Genomic DNA, 16,452 nt, shown 5'->3' on the forward strand with positions numbered 1-16,452 from the left:
TCATATTTTCGCTTCGGGTTAGAATACTGATTTTGATCTTTTGAGTGGGGTGGGGGGACTTTTATTCTCCGAACACAAAATTCCCACTGTCAAGATAATGGCAGAAAATGTAGTAGCTACCTGCACCTGTACACATGTCCACATGGTCTCACGACTTCAGTAAGATAAAGGCTAATTGGCTCATAGTGAACACTGCCTCATTGGCTCCGTGTGACACCAGTGTCACCGGTGGAGGGAAATGAGTGTGAAACAATGATGAACCTGCACTGTTTGTTGGGCTGTGTTAATATTAGACCTCGTATGAAGTGCATGTTCATGTGCGAGTGTGTTCGATTCTGGTGTATCCTTCAATGAATAGACTGTGATAATCACTGTGTCAAGCAGATGGGCTTAGCTGTAATTAAAATGTTCAATTTTAAATGCGATAAGCATTGTGTTTTAATGGAAACTCTAAGGATCTCAGCATTTATAAATGATTCTCTCGGGGAGGATCTAATGTGTTCGCATTAGGTCATTATTACAATTACTGTTTCATGTCTAACATGTTCTTTGCACTCGTTAGTTGGTTAGAAGTCTGCTTTACCTACTGTAATTTTCTAAATGTGGATCTTATATCTACCAACTATGCTATTCTGGCAGTATAATTATATGGAGCAAGCTAAGCTAATTTACCAAAAGTATTTGATGTACTGTAATAATATATATGGTAGCATTTGCTTCTATGTATGTTGTCGAATAGCCAAAAACAGAGAAGTTAACCTTGTGTAAGACTTAACCTGTGTGCTGAAAATCCTTTACTTAATTTGCTGTTCCCAGTCAAATATGACCGGCCTTTTAAAAAAAATAACCTGTATATCTCTTATTATGATATATTTTCAGCAAATCTTAGATTAAATATTTTTGTCATGTGAGTATTAGATCATGGAAAAGCTAATCTAAATATAAAAATAAGAAAGTATGTTAAACATTCAACACTGGCCAATAAAAAAAAAAAAAATTAAATAATGTCTAATATTGGCCAATAACCAATATTGTATCATTATATAATACATTCCTAAGTAGAATCTTAATGTGCTTATCAATAATCACCATTTGAGTGTGTGATTCCTTTTTTCCCTCTATGGTGATTCCTGTGTATGCATATTTATGCCAAATCTGTTCAGCAACTGTGTAAGAAGTGCATAAAAACCACATCAAAACAGCAAATAAATACAGAGTAAAATTGCTCTAGACCTGTTGCACCCATCTTATTTTAAAAAATGTCCAACTGTATATCAGAGTGACCCTTTCAAAACATCACTGGAAACAAATTCAGTAGGCGGTGGAACAAACCACGCACAATATGCGCTTTTTTCTTTTCTTTTTTTCTATTTTCACCTCCTCCATCACCGCATACTGAAATCCCTCTCCACATTTCCACAAGCCTTGTACATTTGATCACAACAGAGGGCAGATTGGTCTAAATTTTAGATTTCTCTTTGAAGCCTGCTGATTTGCAGTCTCTACGAGTTCTGAATGAATTATACATGTCTCTATGCTGTCATAATTAAGCTTTAACACACCTTTCATTTTATCTTTTTCAGTTGAAAAGTTGGTCTTGGTTTCTCTTTGTTTCTTCGTCTCCTTATGCAACCTCTTTTAAATTCCTAATTTTCTGTTCACTTTTGACTTTGTTTGTGTGTTGTTGTGCCTCCCAGGCAAAAAAAGTTATTCATTGTCTCTATGCTCATTAATTAAATTCAATGCAATTCAAGTTGATTTGTATAGCGCTTTTCACGATACAAATCGTTGCAAAGCAGCTTTACAGAAAATATAAGTTTCTACACTATATTTAGTAGTAGCTTGTCAGTGGTGACTGTCAAATTGATGTACACGACTTTGCAATGTACTGCGTAAGTAAACATAATTTAAAGCGTAACTTTTTTGTAATTACGGTGTACCTATTCAGTACCTCCGTGTAGGTATAAGGGAAAAATATGCGAAGTTTGGGGAATAAAGGAGTAATAATCTGTAAAATTACAAATGATTTCTACTGTAAGTATTCTTCGTAAGTATCCAGTTCTTTGCAGGTTGCATATCTGGTTGTTACCCCCTTATTACCCAAACGTAACACATTGTTCCCTTATACCTACACGTACGTTCTTTATAGTTACACTATAAATTACAGACACGTACACCGTAAAATCAGTATACTTACGTAATTCTTTGCGGGTTGTAATCTAAAGCGTTACCGACTTTGCTATCCTAGGTACTACCAAAAGTCCAGAGTTTTGCGACCTTAGGAAGCGTGATGGATTGTAGCGGGGTAGAAGGCTAGTTAGGTACGCAGGAGCTAACCCATTAAAGGCCTTATAGGTAACCAAGGGGTAACATGTATATTGAAAATAGCAGAGGACCTAGGACAGATCCTTGTGGCACTCCATACTTTACTGGTGAAGTATGGAGTGCATTAATGAACCATGTATAATTTTACAGAATTAATATTAACCTCTTATACAGGGAAAAGAAGGGAAGAAAAAAGTTTATATTCAAGTGAAATAATATCAACTAAAACCAATTGTCTACTGTTTGTCCTTTACATCAGAAGGAGTTAATGAACTACACCTGTGTGTGGAGACAATGACGCAATATACATTGTAAACCAGCACCACTGTCTTGAATCTATTGCTCAAAGTTGTGAAACCAGGGCGAGTCAAATATCAAATCGAGAAGTCACCCTCTATGAAATTAGCTTGGAATGAAAGTGTTATTGTCCATGACAGGCAATCATGTTTAGCTCTGTGGGAGACTTAGACGGGGATGACTTCAGCTTTGATCGTTTATTTTTTTCTGTCTCTCTCCTCTTTTTCTTCTTCTTCTTCCTCTTCTTCTTTGACTGTGTGCAGCATAAAAGGCCCGCTTTTGTGAGGTGGTGGACAGCTTAGCTTTTTTGAAGGTCTCTGAGAAAAGGTCTCTCACTTCAGTGCTACAATTTAAAAACTTGCCATACTGCTCAAGCTAAATAGAGTTCTTAGAAAATTGTGAATATAGATGAAATTACAGATTACAAACAAACTCTCAGTCGGCTCACATCCGGTTCTTTTAGCACCCCAGACAAAAAAAAAAAAAAAAGTCATTTTACATTAGCTCTTTATTCTTATTGAACCTATTTGATGTTAAATTTCCTTGTATCTGAAAGTTTATAAAAGATTAGCACTCAAATGTATAACTTTTCCACACCGGTATAGCACACTATATGAATATGAATAAGACAATAAGACAACCCCAATAAATCAAACGAGACAAAGAATGACCTGTCTCACCAAGACACAGTATATACTGGCTGTTTGTAAAGAGATACATGATTTTAAAACTTGCAGTATCAATGTTTTTATTTATTTATTTATAACCACAGAATTTTGTTCTGTAAAGGTTAGGTTTAGGGCTGGTGAACAGAATATAAAGTTTGCACCGTGTAAAATCATTATGTCTATGGAGACATGGACATGGTATGGTTTATACACATTTATATATATTTTATGAACAGTTGCCATAAACTGACAAAAGCGTGATAAAAGAAGTTTAAAATATTTGTCCACCCATTTTGAGTGCAGGATGGACAAAATGTAAGAGACTCTTCATTGTGTTTATCATACCACATAATTGAGTCTAATTACAAATCCATTTATCTTCCTGTCCATCTCTTTCATTGTATGACATTCAATCAATGAGTTGCAAGCAGGGCCCCCATACCTCTCGTCAGCTGAAGAAATGGAGGACTGGAATTAGGGTTGGATTAGGGTGGTGACTCCTCTGCCAGGGCCGCAATTGCTTTGATGACACCATGCAATCGTAATGGGCTTTTCACGGTGCGCACACCTAATCATCCATATCAAAACCCTTTCAGAAAGGCAAAATGGAGAGCCAGAGCCTCCCTTATTTATTTAATTTCTTTCACATTATATTATGTGGGATTTCGAAAAGGGATTAAATTTTTACACTTGTAAGAAGCCTTAACCACTTAATTAAGACTGAAAATAATACTGCAATTATTTTGTCCCTTTACTTCTTGCTTTGTGAGGGCAAATCCATACTGCCACTGAGCGTTTTGCTAATTAGAACAGAGCAAACTTGCACTTTGAATGACAATGGATTCAGAAAATATCTGGAAAAGCATACACTGAGTTGCAGTGTGACTAGTATTTATTTGTGCATTCCGTCCTTCATTTCTCATTGATACGAAACCAAGATGATGTAAATGGCTTTGAGTACAGTTGAGTATCAATTCTCTATTCATTGCTATCTATTCAGGGAGAGCAAAACAAAAACTAAAGAATGTTGTCCGCCTCTTTAGAAAAAAATTTGTGGCTGGAATGTTGTCTTAAGTATAAACAAGCTGAAATCTGCAGGCAGATGTTCCTGTGGTTGGGGTGGAGTCATGCAAATGTAAGAGTGCAGCAGCCAGTGGGAGAGCAGGTGGAAGTACAGGCGCTGACTCAACCTCTTCCTCCTTTCTGCTGGACAGAGACTCATCATCCAGATGGACTAAAAAAAAATTAGAATGTCTCTCTTTTTTTTATCCTTAAAATGTTTCGGTGTCAGGCATTTTTACTTTTACTGACAGCTGCAGGAAGGAAGAGAAAACAGAACGGCTTCCTCTAATTTACACCTCGCTTATTTTGCTATTCTAAATACTGCTAATGACGTCAAAAAATTATGTGTCCCCCCTGTTTTCCAAAGAAAGAAAAATAAAAATGTTCTATATTTAATAGAATAAAAATACTTGCGGAATGACATTTTTTCTGCTTGTAAAATGTTAAATTCAGCTTCTATTGCTGTTAAGAGCTGCAAAAAAGCTTGAGAGTAATGGATTAGAGCCCAGTCATACTATTTTGTTGTTAATGACATTCAAGGGAAAAATAATCACTGACAAAAAATGTCTTTTGTTTTAACCATCCACTTTGTATCTCAAGTGGTCCACCAGGTGCAATCTACAAGCTGTCTTTGTTTATTCTTACAGTATAGACAATGTGTTAATTCAGTTGTATGAACATAATATAAAGCTGTATATATGTGTGAGTGTGTGTTATTGGATGGTATTATAGTTTTATTAATTTATTTAATCTGTGTCTATATTAGATGTATCATCTGATACTAGATATTTATTAATATATTAAGTGTGCATGTACGTTTAAATTACTGTTGTTGCCATGCTCATTTAAAGTTTTAAAACATGAATAACTTAATAACATTGTTAAATGTAAGATTTAGCAAATCTCAAAATAAAAACTTTCGAGAACATTTCTAACGTTATGATGCCTAAATTAACTCAACACAGATTTGATTTGATTTGTTAGTTTGTTTGTTTATTTGTTTGTTTGTTTACTTACGAAGTACTACAGATTTTAATATCAAACATTTACTGGTCATGATATGAACATTATTATCGCTTATCATCCAAAAAAAAAAATAATAATAATATCAGTGCTTCCCTATATATGTTGAACTAAGATTCACTCTTTATACCTTTCACCTACACTTACCAGCATACTATGAAATGTCCACACTTATATTGTCTTGTTTCAGTAGCTCATACTAAGGTTGTATTCAGTCAGAAAGCCGTAGGGGTTCTTCACACTCGGTGTACAGTCAGCCTGTCATATAGGCTACAGAAAAGAGAGAGGACATTAAAGGAGGAAGGGAAGCATGTTCTCCTTAAGGGGATATGAAATGCAAAAGGAAAAGGTCATTTGTCTCAGCCCTGGCAGCTGGTATTTGCAGCTAAGTCCTCACCCATGACTTCAATGGCAGCTCAGTGTACAACCAGGTGAACTGAAATGCTCAAACGAGTGCTGAAACCTTTCCGTGAACCTAAATACAATGCAAATAACAGAAAAGTTGGCAGGGCCTATGTCAGTGTCAAAAAGTTTTTCAATATCCAAGAGGGATTTTCGGTTTCCTCCAGAATTGAGGTGATGATTAAAGTCTGATTGGCTCTTATGCCAGGAATCACACTGGATGTGGAGGTTAGGGTGTTTTATTTATTTATATATTTATATGTCTTTCGTGTATTTTTAATAACATGATGTTAGGTCGGATGCATTTTAGCAGCAACCTCCATATTTTCAGCTGAAATGAAGGTTTATTTTAAGCATTGAAGGTAATGAGTGCCTTGAGAAAACTTAGTGCAAGTGGTTGGTTTACTGTATGCAGTCATGATATCTTTCATAATATTGTAATAGTGTCTTATGACAGTCATTCAATGTGAGCTCATGTGCTTTAATACATTATATTCCTAATTCCACATGTTTATGTATCATGCACCTCTTGTTTGCACTTCTCCAGTATCGATATTATCCAAAGCATATTTGATACAGATAAAAAAGGGAGAATCATGCAGAAGCATGCTTGCAAAAAAAAAAAGCTTGGGTTTCAGTGCACTGCATGCATCTTAACAGGGGTTTAATTTTACTGAGCTTATCTGATCTAACTTCACTGTGACATTTGAAAAAACAGAGCATATTCAAATTTAGGCTGAACAGAGTCTTAGTTTGAGTCCAATAAATGTTTTAAACAGGCATCGCTGTGAATTGTGTTTTTTCCATCAAGAGAAAACATCTCACCCGACTCATTGGTTAAAAGAAGGAGGATGTGTACGGAAAAAGCTATGAATATTTGGTTTGGCAGGACTCAAGTTAAGTGCAGATCTATTTGTGAGTCAATCTGCCTACTTTGATCTCTACACAGGCTTACCGTGGGATAACCGATAACTGGCTAGCTCAGGTAAACAAGACCAAGAGACAAGGCAATTGCTGACCAGTCTTGTGTTTCAGGTCTATCTGTCTCTCTCTCTTTCCTGACTGCGTGGTCTGTTTAATGGGTATTTGCTTTACACAGCCTGACCTAATATAAAGCAGTGAGGTGTGGACTGTGGAGCTGTAGAGCTGAGCTCGGGGAACGGTAGGGATTACTGGCCCACTCTGTGTACACCAGCAGCCTTTAGAGGATTAATATAAAAAGCTTCAGTCAAGTTTTCACCAACTCACCCATGATCAAACATAGTTACATGGGTCAATTTGAGTGCCAGCATGCAAAATGATGTGAACAGATTCTGATCCAGAGATGAAAGCAAACAAATCCACTGTGTCTAATTCAATCTAATGTCCTATAAATAAAGCCAGCATTGCAATGTTTATGTTAGTGATTGTCTTTGCTATAGGTTGAAACATCCCAGTAAGCTTTTTGAATGCTTGTTCATCATGCCCTGCTCTTTTATCCGTGAACAACATTCCAATGCAAGTCAGTGAGCTGGACTAGCACGAACGCAGCATAAATCAGTATGGACCAACATGTAAATTAACGCTAGTGCAAAAATACAGTAAAAACTGTAAAATATTATTACAGCCTAAAATAACTGTTTAATTATTATTTAAATATATTTTAAAACGTAAATGTTTTAAAAAATTAAAAAGTAAAAAAAATTAAAATGATCCTTCAGAAATCATTCTAATATGCTGATTTGCGGCTTAAAACCCCTTCGGACCCTGCGTCCATTGAAATGGACATCACATTATTTTTTTTGTTTAAACCAATACAATTTTATGTTTTCATAATATGAGCAATGCCTGGTCACTGATTGGTCCCTGATCAACCAATCACAATGAAGATATGACTCCTAACTTAATCTGATTGAGCTACAGGCATCACAAAAGAGAGACATTACTAACCAACTAGACAAGAAGAGGGGGAAGTCCACATTTTACCTTTTATATGCAGATTTATGTTTATGGTAGCCTCATCAACTTGCAGCTATTATAAAATTAAGACTATCAAATAATAATATTCAAAGTTATTTTGAAGATCTTTCAGAGTTGCAGAACACAGGATTTTTAAAAAATGTAATGTCCATGGCAATGGACATCAGGTCTTGAAAGATATCAGCAGCACCTCATGAATTAGTTGTATAACAGGTTGAGAAATTTGTGGAAGCTTTTCAAAACTAAATACAGAGCTACAAATTCTAATGTTAATGTTTTTATGAACATTGATATTAATTAATGAAATTAATATTAATATGATTTCATTTATGTCGTCAAAGTGACCATAGCCTGTCAATCAACTTTTCATTGGTTTTAGTGAGAAACAGCCATAGTGGATGTGAGATCAGTGAATACACAGCAACACATACACTCACACCCCCTCCACACACACTGATGCCTTGATGCTATAATGCACACAATCATATATTCATCAAAACAATCAGCAAGTACACATAAACCCATTCACATACACACAAAGACATTTATACATATACTCAGATTCACCCACTTCAACCAACAAAAAGGATCAAACAGGTTTTTTTGAGACTTCATATCGTCTAACCTTTTTTTCCACATTCTTACTGCATTGTTAATTCTTATAGTATGTGTTCTTTTCAAAATCTTAAACACTAGTTCAACTATAGTGCGCAAACTCTACTTATTATGTATGGTTAAAATATGGGGATTTTTCCTGGTGTCCATTATAGTGGACATGAAAAAAATCTAATAAAAAAAGGATTTGGCACAAATCTTGTTTTTTAGACTTATTTATATATTGGAGAAGAGCAAATATCAAGTGGATCAAAAAAATTTTGTTCAGTGAAAAAAAATCAGGTCTGAAGGGGTTAACACACATTTATTATTATGAATGTTGAAAACTGTTGTGCTGCTTAATATGAAATGAAACCTTTTCAGAACTCTTTGATAAATATAAAGTTTACATTTATTTGAAATAAAACATTTTTGTAACATTTTGTAAATGTCTTTACTGTTTAACTTTCAAACTGTAGTGTATATATTCTCTCTTTTTTTTGTATTTATTCTTTATATTTTTCAAAAGATTTTTTCTCTATATTTTCTTCCTACTTTCCTCACAGTATAGTGTGTATCATCATTTTGCTGAAATACCATTGAAGCAGCCATTATGATATTTCATTGCAGGGCTGTGGTATAGCTATTAACGTTCCCAGACTTATGGAAACTGAATGACTGTTCTCATACTCTGTATGTCGTTACAAAAACCCATTTAACAGTGATGATACCTTTATACAAAAAGGAAAGATTTCTAATGGCTGCATAATGAAAAACATCTCAAGAATGACATTTAATGCAACAAACAAAAGCTTTCTTCCTATTCTTCACACTATGCCCCATATAAACACTCCTTTTCAGGTTTAAACCCTATTCCTCTGCTTCCATTCCATCCTCTTAAGGTTAAATGTGACATTTGTACTGAGATTAGTTTTCATTATCACTAAAACAGCGAGAACGTGTACATACACAAATGGTCAGGCCACAGGGGCAGACAAAGAGGGCATGTGCTTCCCGATAATGACAAGAACACAACAAAGGCCCAGAGTTCTCATGAACGAGCTCCGAAAAGCTCTGCCATGGGCACTTTAGGGCTTCTGTGTGCTGCAGACTCATTAGAGCTAGTTATTGTTCATTTTCCCTGTTCTCAACAGACAAAAGAGCCCCGAAAGTGAGAGGTTCAAGCATCAACAGTCTAATTTAATTTAATCAGATAGATTCTTGGGTATTTACAATTACCTTTGACACTATCTCTTCAGGCACAATATGGATATATGCTCCTTTCAATTTTCTAGCATTTTAATAAATAAGATGAGCCAATTGAAACTTTGCGGATAGCCTTGTACTAATTTCCTGGCCCATCGTGGAAAAAATGCAGGCTGTTTAATTGCAGACTTAAGTAATAAAATCTTGATCTGTGATTTGATTAAAAATTTATTGTGATTTAAAACATAAACTCACAAGTTGATTGAACCTGAACTTCAAATGCAATTTATCATATCCCCTATTGTATTTTCTCACTGGCCTATTCCAAACTAATTATGAGCTCTTTTAAGGCACATTTCGCTCCTATCCCTCAGGATAGCTGCAGAAAACGAATATGGCTTCGCTTTACTTAATCCTGAAGAAAGGAAGGTATTCTCGAATCGGATCAAGAGTTTACTTACTGTTGTGAAGGCTTGCAGATTGATGTGAAAGCGTGCAAAGTAATTACTGGCAATCAAATCTCTGGAGTACCAATGGAATTTATGTGATGTTACCACAGATTGACAACAAAGCTAGCTGATGTTCTCAGAAAATGCCTAAGTTTGAGGCAAGCTTGTTTAAAGTTATTGTTTATTAAATCCAAGACACTGCTGGTCATGTGATCTCTATGACAGCCACCATGAGGGGGTGCCATGGTTTATACAGCATGTTAATAGCTTCTGATACAGGGTTTGGACAAAATAATGTGAACATATGGGAAACAGACCATATGGTTACATTTTATTTTGATGGTCCCCTTTAGACATTCTGTTGACCATAAGTAACATTGCAACTACATGTCAGCTAACTCTAATTTGAGTTTTAGTAGACTGTTAGGTTAGGGTTTGGGGTTATGGTTATGGTTAGTAGAATAAGTTGACATGTACTTACAAAGTTACTTATATTTAGTAGAATGTCTGTTGGGGGACCACAGCAGATGTTGAAGTTCATCTTGGTGCTCCAACTGTCCAGGTTTTATAATCATGACTCTATCTTTCTCGCATTTTATAGCATTGGTGCTTGATATTAAAGTGTTAGTAATTGTAGCTCTTTTATTGATGTTTTATTGATGAAGTTCTCTGTGTTTTTTTTTTTGTTTTTTTTTGTAGAAACAGGGTCTTCAAGGTGAATTTGCTGCCACTTTGCTGCAGTTAGTTGAGTGTTGTTTGGACAAAATCCTTCTTAGTGTTTGACGGTCCCTATCATTCACTTTCAATTTTCGACCACTTTTCTTCACAGATGAAGCCATGCTTTGTGTACTCACTCATAATTGTCAAGATTGTTGACAAACATGAAACAATTACGTTAAGGGTACAGAAGGTCCTGCTAAAGCACTAAGCACTGCTGAACACAACTTATACTACAGGTTTGTTTTTTTCACTTTTGCCTTTTATATTATATTATATTATATTATATTATATTATATATTTTATATGAATGTTCACATTATTTTGTCGAATCCCTTTATATTTCCTGTGTGTTATTGCGCATCGTTGTTAAAAGGTAATATTTATTTTTGTGCAAAAGTGGAAACAAGTGGAAACAAAAGTTTACTTAGGAGCAGATTGGGGAGGCTTTAGTTCTAAAGGGACAGAATCAGTCCAGTGGGATTTTGTGATACTGAGACCTTCAGCTCAAGTCCTATCAAACAAACATGAGACAGAAGGACAACAATGTTTGTTTATCTACAGCATAACCCCAGCCAAGAGAAAATCTGCAAACAACTGCTGTTAGACCAACTCTGTGTTGTGATTCAGTGGGAACAAAAGAAGGGAACTCTGTTTAAGTGAACTTTTCCCCCTTTTTGCTGTTTCCCAAACTATAATTGGCATATTTTGCATCTCAAGGGACACTGATATCCCCAGCATCACCATGCTTATTCATTCAGGATTGCCACTGTTTTCCATACACATGGTGACACTTTTTCCTGACCCGAGTGAAGGATGCTGGGAAATGTGTTTGTGACATGTCTTTCCCACACTGTATGGTATATCTGGCTCAATATTCCCTACAGAGCACCTCTTTGTGGAGCTCAGGGGATTTTGTCAGGATTTTTTCCCCTCTTCCTCAACATGTGAGCCTTGGCAGAGATAACATTTCATTTCTAAGCAAGGCTTCATAAATATAAATGTTCACTATACTTAATTCTTGTGTCAGCCAAATGGGCAGATTGACAGTAGAGAGCTGAATGCCTGCAGTGGTTTGTTGTCAAATGATAAGATTAGGTGCTGGAGGTTGGGTGTTCATTTTAGAGCACATTTTTGCTACTTGCTTCTTGAAATCTGTGTGGGCATTAAGCCAAACCTAGAGTGTAAACGAGACCCGTTACCCGACCCAAACAACTCGTCCAGACTAAACCCAACCCATCTTCTCTTTTTTCGCTTTAAAGGCCTGGGTATAGCTCTTTTTCCACGTTCCACTCCATTTTGCACACAGCCGTGTACGCACAGCTTTCAAAGTATTGTCTTATGCCATTGTCATATCCCAAAGTTCGGATACACAGCAAAACTTGAGAAAAAATAAGCTCGAAACTCAAACTCAAATACAGATTTTTTTACAAATGAATTTGTGTACTGGTTGTGTAATGTCTTGAATTACAGATGAGGTTTTGAAATTTGTATGTATTTTTAGGCTAAGTACAATATACTTTTACATATGTGTAAGTATGTGAGTTTGTGTGTGTAAAGCTCACAGCTATGGGGACCATTGCTGACTGATCCTCTGACCCTCAGGCCAATCTCCACACTGCCAACAGTGTGCTCAGCTGTTAAATGAGAACAAGCCTGCCAACCTGATAAAATGTGAAAAGCATCCTCCTCCACCAAACATGCACACACACTCTCAAAGTCATCTCTTCTCCGTTTTTTCTTGAAGATATGCTTATCTGTGATTCAAAATTATGTTTTACCATTTCATTTTTTAAAGCACTGGCAAGCCATTAACACGAACAGTGACTGAAACACGCAAGGTTTAATTTCAATTTTGGGAACATATGATTGGGAACACACCAATACCCACATGCTACAAGTCACACTCCCTCCCCATTTTTCAGCCACTGAAGCGACGGTTTCTTCCCGCTCTCCATCTCGCATTTAAAAAGCATTGACATTAGCGGAATCGCATTAATGACTCCCCCCTTAATGGCGTGCTAATGATAAATATCGAAATGCTTAATGCTACATGATCGCCTGTGACATTAGCAAAGCCACAGCTGAAAAGATTTCAGCTCTAATGGAGGATCATTGCCCAGCATGGGAGAGTTTCACTACAGCACGTTCGCTCACTCGTACACACACATTTCGTTAGACACACTCATGTGAGAGAGCATCACTCACATCTACTCGCATCACCGTTAATGCGAAGAGGAGATTACAAACGAATAAAACAGCACGTTGGCCTCATCAAGAAGATTCATTTCTTCCTGCTGCTTTGAAGTTTTGATGCCACGACAGACAAGTTGTATTTTGCTTACAGTGGGCGTCAATTTTAATGTTATTGCAGACACAGTAAAGGGGATTCAGGTTCTTGGGAGGAGAATTACGGGGATGAACCCAAGCCGGTGAGTCACGTCTGGTGTTTTTGAAAGGCAAGCATCAAACATTTCTGGTGTGGTATCAAAACAGCAGTTCTGCGTCTCATTATGAAAAAAATCTGCCTCTACGAGGCATCCGTTTGTACATTTGTCAATTTTCTCTCGCTAATTACAAGAGAACAGACAGAGAGATTGAATGTCGCTGAAAGACTCAGAACACAAACCCATTTCCTATCGCCTTTGGCTGCAAGGCCCGTTCACCTCCCGTGTTTAGATGAAACCCAACCGGCTGGGAACTTTGCCCTCCGTCTGTGCAGCATGCGAACAAATGAGAAGCCGAGAAAGGTTCTCCTTCTAATAGGAAAAGCACTTTGTTTTTCACTGTCGGGAGTGAATCACCACCAAACGGCAGAATACTGCATTTTCATCTGTGCATGTCATAAAGTTCACGCTGTGAGGTGTTTATGAGTAATTTTCGGAGTCAGGCGTGCAGACATACACACATGTTCAAACTCCCCGTAGCCTCTGATCGATGCTGTCATTAACCCCACACATTGAGACGAGGACTCTTTCGCTAAAGGCGGTTTGCTAAGCAGCGTGTTGTCTTAAGGGAAGGGAAATCATGAAACCGCCTTGGAGACGATTGTGCCAACAGCATGTTTGTTGAGGGAACTCTGCAGCGAAAGATTCCCAAAGGAGTGATGGATCATTAGAGAATGTTTTCAGGCCATCTTTCTGCTCTCCTATTCTTTCTAAGTCACTTGTTTTCTGTGCTTTTTTGCTCATGAGTAGTTAGCAGTTCTACAGAAGGCTACTTTCTCAGTTGAAAGTAAAGAGAAAATGTCTTGGCTCAATGTTTACAATTTATATGAATAAATGTGGGATTCTGACTTGTAGGACATGAAGGGAACAAATAATTAAATTAATAAATCCAAAAACAGCTACTTCAACTGCTTCTGCTCGCTAGAAATGTTTTAATTTGGTGGATTAAAACCAGGTCGTTGACACCGGTACGGGGAGATCTTTACAGTGTTCCCCTGGAGAAATTAACAGCGGTGGTAAAGGGAAACGTTGCTGTCTTTGAGCCGATATGGCTGCTGGTAGTGGAACATCTAGCAACTATGCTACAGGATACAGGATAAGGTACAATGTTTAAGGCAAAGTATACTTTTTAATGAGCATATCTTCATACCACTCTTCTATAATTTTCCTTTTGTCGATACATAAAACATCATCTTTATGAGCGGCTCTAAGAATGGGGGAATATTAAATTATATTGTCTACTGTACCTTCATGGAAACAGACATGATGTTGTAGATATCTATATTGAATGTCTATATTTTAATAAATGTGTATTTTATTTATACAAGTGTTAATTTACATTAGCTCAAATTGACACACTAAAATTCAGCTTTGCCATTGCAGGAATAAATAATAACATTTAATATTTTAAATAACAGATGTTATTAAACCGGAAAATAGTTTAAATTGTAATAATATTTAACAAAATAACTGTTTATACTGTATTTTGATCAAATAAATGCATCCTTGGTAAGCATAAGTGGCTACTTTCAAAAACATTTAAAAATCTTCCCCCAAGCGTTATAGTGCATTTATAATATATTATGTATTACATAAATAGAATATATAGAAATGCCTGTTAAAAAGCCCTCAAAGTATGCAAAAGGGGCCTTAATCTTACGTGTGATTTTAAGCCAGGATCTCAATTTAGTTACATAGAAAGTGTTGCTCAGATCTAGGCCACCTTGTCCATGTGTCACATATAAGAAGCCGGATGACGTTTTCATAATCTTTGACCCCTCCTTCTGTCTGTGCACTGACCTCTGATTGGCTGACGTGCAAGCTTACCTGCTCATGTCTACGGGGCCACCTGTACACACAGACGAGTCCATCATCACCACCTGCTCAAGACTTGGACCCAGCTGCCTCATCGCATTAAATCCAGTCACAGAGCTCCATCAGTGGGCAGCTTGGACAGCCTGTGAGGGCAACCCCAAACATGACAGGCCCTTTCTTGACCTCAGTATGGCCCAGCTAAGCATTCATGCTAAAATCCATTCTCCAATTTGTCCTAATTGGTTTTTGACCCCATGGGAGTCATAGAGTCCTGTGATTTAAATAGGTCCCACCATTTCATAAAAAAAAAATCTGCTTATATGAGATTTGACTTGCACAAGCTCAAAAACATTTGAATATTACATTGTCTCCGGATCACTGCTGGCATCAAAAGAAAGACTATCCAATCTATGACATTTCTGGTGATGAAAACCAAATAGTCACTAGCATAATGTCCTTTTTTCACATACCCAGCGGCAGAAACTTTGCATGCTTATTTTGCAAATATAACACATTTGGGTGTATACAAATGCTTTTATTTTGGTCTAAGCCATCAGAAAAGGCTACAGCATCTTTGCATTCCTCTCTGCATCAACAGCCATGTGATTACTAGAAAGGTCTCATATGATTCCTCATTTACAGTGGCCGGGGGCGAATGTGCAAACATTTATCTGAGTTTAGCAAGTCACAGCAAAAGGTCAGTGGAAGTAAATTTAGGCATCTTCATTTATGTATTTTGTGATTATTATTTGCACCTCTCTCCATCTTTTATTTTTTTTCTGCATTCACAGTTTATACCAGATCTCACTCAGATATAGAAAGTGAGAATGTTAACACTTTAGATTAGGTTCAAGGTTCAATTCATTAACGTTAGTTAATGAATAAGGTATCATGATGAAAAACATTAATTATTTCTAATTATATCCATATGTATATCTGTAAATATATTCAATATAAAGATTGTTAAAGGGATATTTCCCCTCAAGAAAAATTGTCACCGTTTACTCAACCTCAAGTTGTTCCAAAACTGCACCATTTTCTTTTTCTTTTTTACTTTGAAGAATGTTGGTAACCAAACAGTTGATGGTAGCCATTGACTTCCATAGTATTCCTCCAAATATCTTCTTCTGTGCTCAACAGAAGAAAGAAACTCATACATGATGACAAAATTTTCATTTTAGTGTTTCAGTTTCATTTTAAAACTATCCCTTTAATTGTTCATTTATGTTTGTTCATAATATATTACTCTTAATTTATACAACTTGAAATGTTAAAAATGTATTACTGTGTGTCCAGATTATGACTACACTGGATGAATAAATGTTTTAAAGGTAATTGTCAATATCACGGAGGTTCATTATGCCTAATGTATTAATTAATGTTAACAAATTAAAATGCTTATATATATTTTAACCTTACAATCTTACTATATATCTCCAAAGCACTTTAAATCATATTTTCCTGTGCAAGTAATTTAACTAACAAATA

This window comes from Sinocyclocheilus rhinocerous, unplaced genomic scaffold, assembly GCF_001515625.1.
Source record: "Sinocyclocheilus rhinocerous isolate Xijiao unplaced genomic scaffold, SAMN03320098_v1.1 scaffold584, whole genome shotgun sequence".
Classification (NCBI taxonomy): Eukaryota; Metazoa; Chordata; class Actinopteri; order Cypriniformes; family Cyprinidae; genus Sinocyclocheilus; species Sinocyclocheilus rhinocerous.